The 5,896-nt window shown below is 44.4% G+C and overlaps 1 pseudogene; it reads right to left on the reverse strand.

Moving 5' to 3' along the window:
* Positions 1-207: 207 nt before the first annotated feature.
* LOC144752706 (neutral ceramidase pseudogene) lies at positions 208-1,326 on the reverse strand (annotated as a pseudogene).
* Between the last annotated feature and the right edge of the window lie 4,570 nt (positions 1,327-5,896).

Below are 5,896 nucleotides of genomic sequence, written 5' to 3' on the forward strand. Positions count from 1 at the left end.
TGAACTTCAGGCATTTACTATAGAGAACCTTTTTTACAAATGCATCAGAACAAAGTAGTTCTTCGAACAAATCCTGAATTCCTTCCTAAAGTCATTTCTGCTTTTCATATTAATGAATCTGTTGAGTTGCCTTTGTTCTTCCCTCAACCAGATTCAGTGGCAGAACATGCAATACACACATTAGATGTGAAAAGAGCATTGCTTTATTTTTGAATAGACGGTGTGTCCTATTATCTTAGTGCTGTCAAACATGTCCTTTCCGGGCCCCATAGAGATGCACACCTGATTCCCACCAATGGGGCACGTGCTGGTGGGGTTATCTCACGAGTCTCCGGTGTTGATGCAGTGTGGCCCATTAGTATTCAGCTACACATCTCCAAGATTTGACGAGGCAAACGCTGCTACAAAGGGACCCTCTCCCGGTAGAAATCCTTTGTTCTGTTCTTGCTCAAAAAGGTAAGATGCATATCCCATGTTGTCACTGTTCACAAGGTGGTTTGTGTTGTTCATGCTTACAGGGTGGACTGCAAACCAGATGATAATTCTGAGGCTATTGTTTTTCAAATCCACCATCTTCAAAAGCACCATCTCCTTATCAGTGTTGGAGTTGTGTTTGTCTCTCTCCTCCTGTGGATTTTCCAAATAGGAAAAGGGACTTCTGTTGAGCTGGCTAATTTCCACTTGTCCTTTGCTGATGAGTATTTTTCCTGCTTTCATATTCTGGTGTGCTCGATCAATACTCTTCCCAATTCCATCAGCAATAGCATCGACAGAGGGTTTGATGTATCCCTTACTTGTGATTATGAACAGAGTGTACTGAAAGTAGCCAGCCGGACCCGAATGAGGGTGGGTGCCGCTCAGTATAACGTTGTCCTGCCTGTAGAGTGTGCCATATTTAACTTCCAATTTCTTCATTACCTCCAACCTTAACCTTTGAGAGACCATTCCTATGTCGGCGCTTACAAAGACAACTCTATTGGAATCATCGTGCTCTGCCACAATAAAAGCCCGGCTGAACAAGCGCGCGTGCAGGCCACCACCAACCTGGTCTGGGTTAGCGTAGCCCATCAAGGGGATGTCTGCCAAGGGGGCCGTGCAGTCAGCGCGGCCTACACCAATCAGGAAGTGCGTGCCATCGGAAATTGTTGGTGATGGTGTGGTGGGCTTCGGGGGTGTTCCCGGAACATCTGTAATTACTATCTTGTCTTTATTCGGTTCATTCAGTTTGACAAAAATGACTGTCACGAGGCCGATAGTCACGCATGTCATCAGCACAAACAGCAAGATCAGCACAATCTCCAGGGTACTTAAGACCTTTTTTGTCATTGCAAGTGGAGAAAATCCTTCTGTTAACGCAGATCTCGGGGGGGGGGGCCCAGCCCAGTCTCTTCCGAACGGGGGGGGGGCCCAAACCAGTCTCCTCCGGGCTCCGACGGGTGTGGACAGGTCCGCCCTTGGCCCAGGACAAAACCTTTCTGTAACACAAATCAGCTTTTTGTCGCTTTGCTCCGCCACACAAAGGCACTCCTATATAAAAAAACAGGTATTGCAAGGTGGATAGTCCAGTGCATTCAAATATGCTATGCAAAGGTTAAACGAACATTAAGAATTCCCCCAGAGCACACTACATGCAAACTGGGGGCTTCTATGGCATTCCTAGGAAATATACCCATAGATGATATATGCAAAGCTGGAACATGGTCTACACCTTGCACATTCACTAAACACTATTCCGTGAATGTGTTAGCAGCACAGCAAGCAAGAGTAGGCCAGGCAGTTTTACATACACTATTTCAAACCACTGCAACAGCTACAGGTTTGCCACCGCTTTGGGAGATAACTGCTATGTAGTCTATGCAAAGCATATGATCTACAGCTCATATGCCTCGAACGGAAAATGCTACTTACCCAGTATGCAACTGCTCTTGGCTTATAGAGCTGTAGAGTCATTTGCGACCACCCGCCTCCCCGGGTACCTATACCTGTTCCTGTTCCAGTAACATCTTACATAGATACATGCATTCGTGGACATCTCCTTTTACTACTCTTACTAACTCCATTATCACCCTCTGCGGGAAAACAATCTAACAATGGAGTTAATGCCCATGTGCACAATTACCGAAAGGAAGAGTCACCTACGTCGTCACTGGAAAGACTTCTTAGAATAAAAACAAAGTGCAAACATCCGGACCCAACACTAGATGGCGATCTATGCAAAGCATATGACTCTACAACTCTATATGCCAAGAACAGATGCATACCGGGTAAGTAGCATTTTCCTTAAATGCTGAAAATACAAAAGTGCGGAGGGTCAAAAGGGGAAATAATTTTACGACCTGTCTTCTCATGCCCCTTATAGCAACATGAAACAACAACAGAGAAGACCAGGTCAAGGTGGTGTACTAATTTGAAAGGTGCGTGGGATTCAAATGGACACAGAGAATTGAGTCCTACTGGGCTGAAAAAACCCATCAGACCACCCATTTGGCGGCATTTCATCATATGGGCATAAGTGATCGCTCCAAACAATGCCTGAGCCTTCAAGTGGCGTTGTATACATGGAGAGCAGCAATTTCAGCCACAGTAGTGCTCAAAAAAAGATGGAAAGAGTGCAGTGCTATAGAAAAAGTGCTTGCTAAAATTGGCTACCTAGATTAAGGAACAGCTTGCAGAAATAGATTTAGGTGTCAATATTAAAAACACGCCTGGTAGTGGGTAAGTGAGACTACATTATGGCGCTGTGTGAAGTGGTCGACTAGTTTCAGCTTGAAGGAATGTTGCTCCAGCTTTCATCAGGACCTTGTAAAAAGCTACTGCAAAACAGTGTGACGGGTATATACTCTTGTAAGAGGGAATGAGTTATATCAATATCATGTGATATATTTAAGAAAAACATATCTGCCCCTCAAACCTTGGAACCCCAATGTCCACTGATCATAGGAATAATCTTCTTCCTGTCGAAAAACAAAATTACAATGTATCCCTTAATACACATGTATCCACATAGTACCAAGCACCCCACCAAAACAGAAAACACCTGCTAGAACAATTTGTGTTCTGCACAACAATTAAGCATATTAGCTTGACCACTATGAGGCATTTCCTGATAGTGATACTCACCCAGCTTTGTGTGGGTGAAGGCCTCATCTCGCCCGGCAACTGCTCGGGAAATAGAGGCCCCGCTCTGGTGTGTAAAGAAAAGGACACAGTTAGTGCACCATCCTTCTGTGTCCAGCCTAATCGCTCTACACACACTAAACCCAGTTGAAGTGTGATAGACTCCTATCCAACCCGCCAGGGAACTCCCACCGACACTTAACCACTACAGTTGATGGTAGAGTGAAGCCCCACAAGAGAGACCTGAGATGGCAAAAAGATCTTGTTACCAAATGCTCATGATATCTATAGTCCTAAGTATCTATAGTAGATAAATGTCCCACTTGGGAAAACTGCAATCATATTAATGCCATTTGGCAAACACATGTTACCAAGTGACCCGTGTTGTATGCTACACAGACTGCTACATTGTGTAACAGAAACTTGCCCGAGTCTGAAGAGTATCAGACGGGCCGTGTCTAAGCATTACTGCCACTGAGGATGAAAAAACCTTTCGTTGTTGTTTCATGTTGCTATAAGGGGTGGTCTGATGGGTTTTTTCAGCCCAGTAGGACTCAATTCTCTGTGTCCATTTGAATCCCACGCACCTTTCAAATTAGTACACCACCTTGACCTGGTCTTCTCTGTTGTTGTTTCATGTTGCTATAAGGGGCATGAGAAGACAGGTCGTAAAATTATTTCCCCTTTTGACCCTCCGCACTTTTGTATTTTCAGTATTGAGAGCAACGGCCAGTTGCGGGTCTATCAGCAAGATGTGAACTCATGTTAGTTCACATCATTTTGCTCACCCAGTTCTATTGTGTGCGACTCTGTCCGCCCTCCATTTGCCTCCCTCGCCCTTTTATACCCCCCTGTTTTAAGAGTAGTTTGCCTACGTTGAGCCGGCCTTGGAACATCTTCTCAATGCCGTGGCATGCTGCATTTACATTATCAACAATTTTATTCCAACACTTCTTTGTGTCATAGCACTTTTTTCTACATTCACCGAGTATTGAACTGGTTTTGATCAATTTTTGCCTTTACCAGAAACTCCTACTATACTCTTTATAACATTGCTTTATTCTAGACAGTGATCTGATATACTCCATTTACAAATGATTTTCATTTCTCACTCTGGATACCGTTGAGATCCATCGTTGCTTGACCATAGAATTTTCATAATGATTAAGAGGGTTCACTCCTGTGCCCTCGTTGAGCTCAGACACTATGTGTTATTTCTGGCACCATCGCGTTATTTTGATTCGATGGCCTTGCATTCTACTAACCGGAACTGCCATTGACGCCCTTATTCAGCCCAGCGCATGCGCGAGGATATAGTGTACTTGCGAACACTACCGCGCATGCGCCCCCTGATCAGCGCGAGTACCGCGAAACAGGTACAACTCGGTTCCTAATTAATTTACCGCCTACCAACGGAGCCGAGTCTTTCCTGGACGCCCTGTTACAGACTTGATTAGTAATCATTTGGTCCTACTTCCTGCTTTAATTAGCTGACGAGTGAAATGGCCCATATATAATGATGTGCCCGTCGGACCCTCTGGCGCCTCCCCTTCCGCTCGGATCGGAGCGTTGGGTACCGACGGATAGGTAAGTTTAAGAGAGCATACACAGTTTAACTTGTAGCGCACTTATCTTTCAGATGAGGAGTATTGGTAGTGAGTGTTTTCTATCTTTAGGTGTACGAAAGTTTTTTTTATCCTCAGTGGCAGTAATGCTTAGACACGGCCCGTCTGATACTCTTCAGACTCGGGCAAGTTTCTGTTACACAATGTAGCAGTCTGTGTAGCATACAACACGGGTCACTTGGTAACATGTGTTTGCCAAATGGCATTAATATGATTGCAGTTTTCCCAAGTGGGACATTCATCTACTATAGATACTTAGGACTATAGATATCATGAGCATTTGGTAACAAGATCTTTTTGCCATCTCAGGTCTCTCTTGTGGGGCTTCACTCTACCATCAACTGTAGTGGTTAAGTGTCGGTGGGAGTTCCCTGGCGGGTTGGATAGGAGTCTATCACACTTCAACTGGGTTTAGTGTGTGTAGAGCGATTAGGCTGGACACAGAAGGATGGTGCACTAACTGTGCCCTTTTCTTTACACACCAGAGCGGGGCCTCTATTTCCCGAGCAGTTGCCGGGCGAGATGAGGCCTTCACCCACACAAAGCTGGGTGAGTATCACTATCAGGAAATGCCTCATAGTGGTCAAGCTAATATGCTTAATTGTTGTGCAGAACACAAATTGTTCTAGCAGGTGTTTTCTGTTTTGGTGGGGTGCTTGGTACTATGTGGATACATGTGTATTAAGGGATACATTGTAATTTTGTTTTTCGACAGGAAGAAGATTATTCCTATGATCAGTGGACATTGGGGTTCCAAGGTTTGAGGGGCAAATATGTTTTTCTTAAATATATCACATGATATTGATATAACTCATTCCCTCTTACAAGAGTATATACCCGTCACACTGTTTTGCAGTAGCTTTTTTACAAGGTCCTGATGAAAGCTGGAGCAACATTCCTTCAAGCTGAAACTAGTCGACCACTTCACACAGCGCCATAATGTAGTCTCACTTACCCACTACCAGGCGTGTTTTTAATATTGACACCTAGATCTATTTCTGCAAGCTGTTCCTTAATCTAGGTAGCCAATTTTAGCAAGCACTTTTTCTATAGCACTGCACTCTTTCCATCTTTTTTTGAGCACTACTGTGGCTGAAATTGCTGCTCTCCATGTATACAACGCCACTTGAAGGCTTAGGCGTTGTTTGGAGCGA

The sequence above is a fragment of the Lissotriton helveticus genome, chromosome 5_1, assembly GCF_964261635.1.
Source record: "Lissotriton helveticus chromosome 5_1, aLisHel1.1, whole genome shotgun sequence".
In the NCBI taxonomy this organism is placed as follows: Eukaryota; Metazoa; Chordata; class Amphibia; order Caudata; family Salamandridae; genus Lissotriton; species Lissotriton helveticus.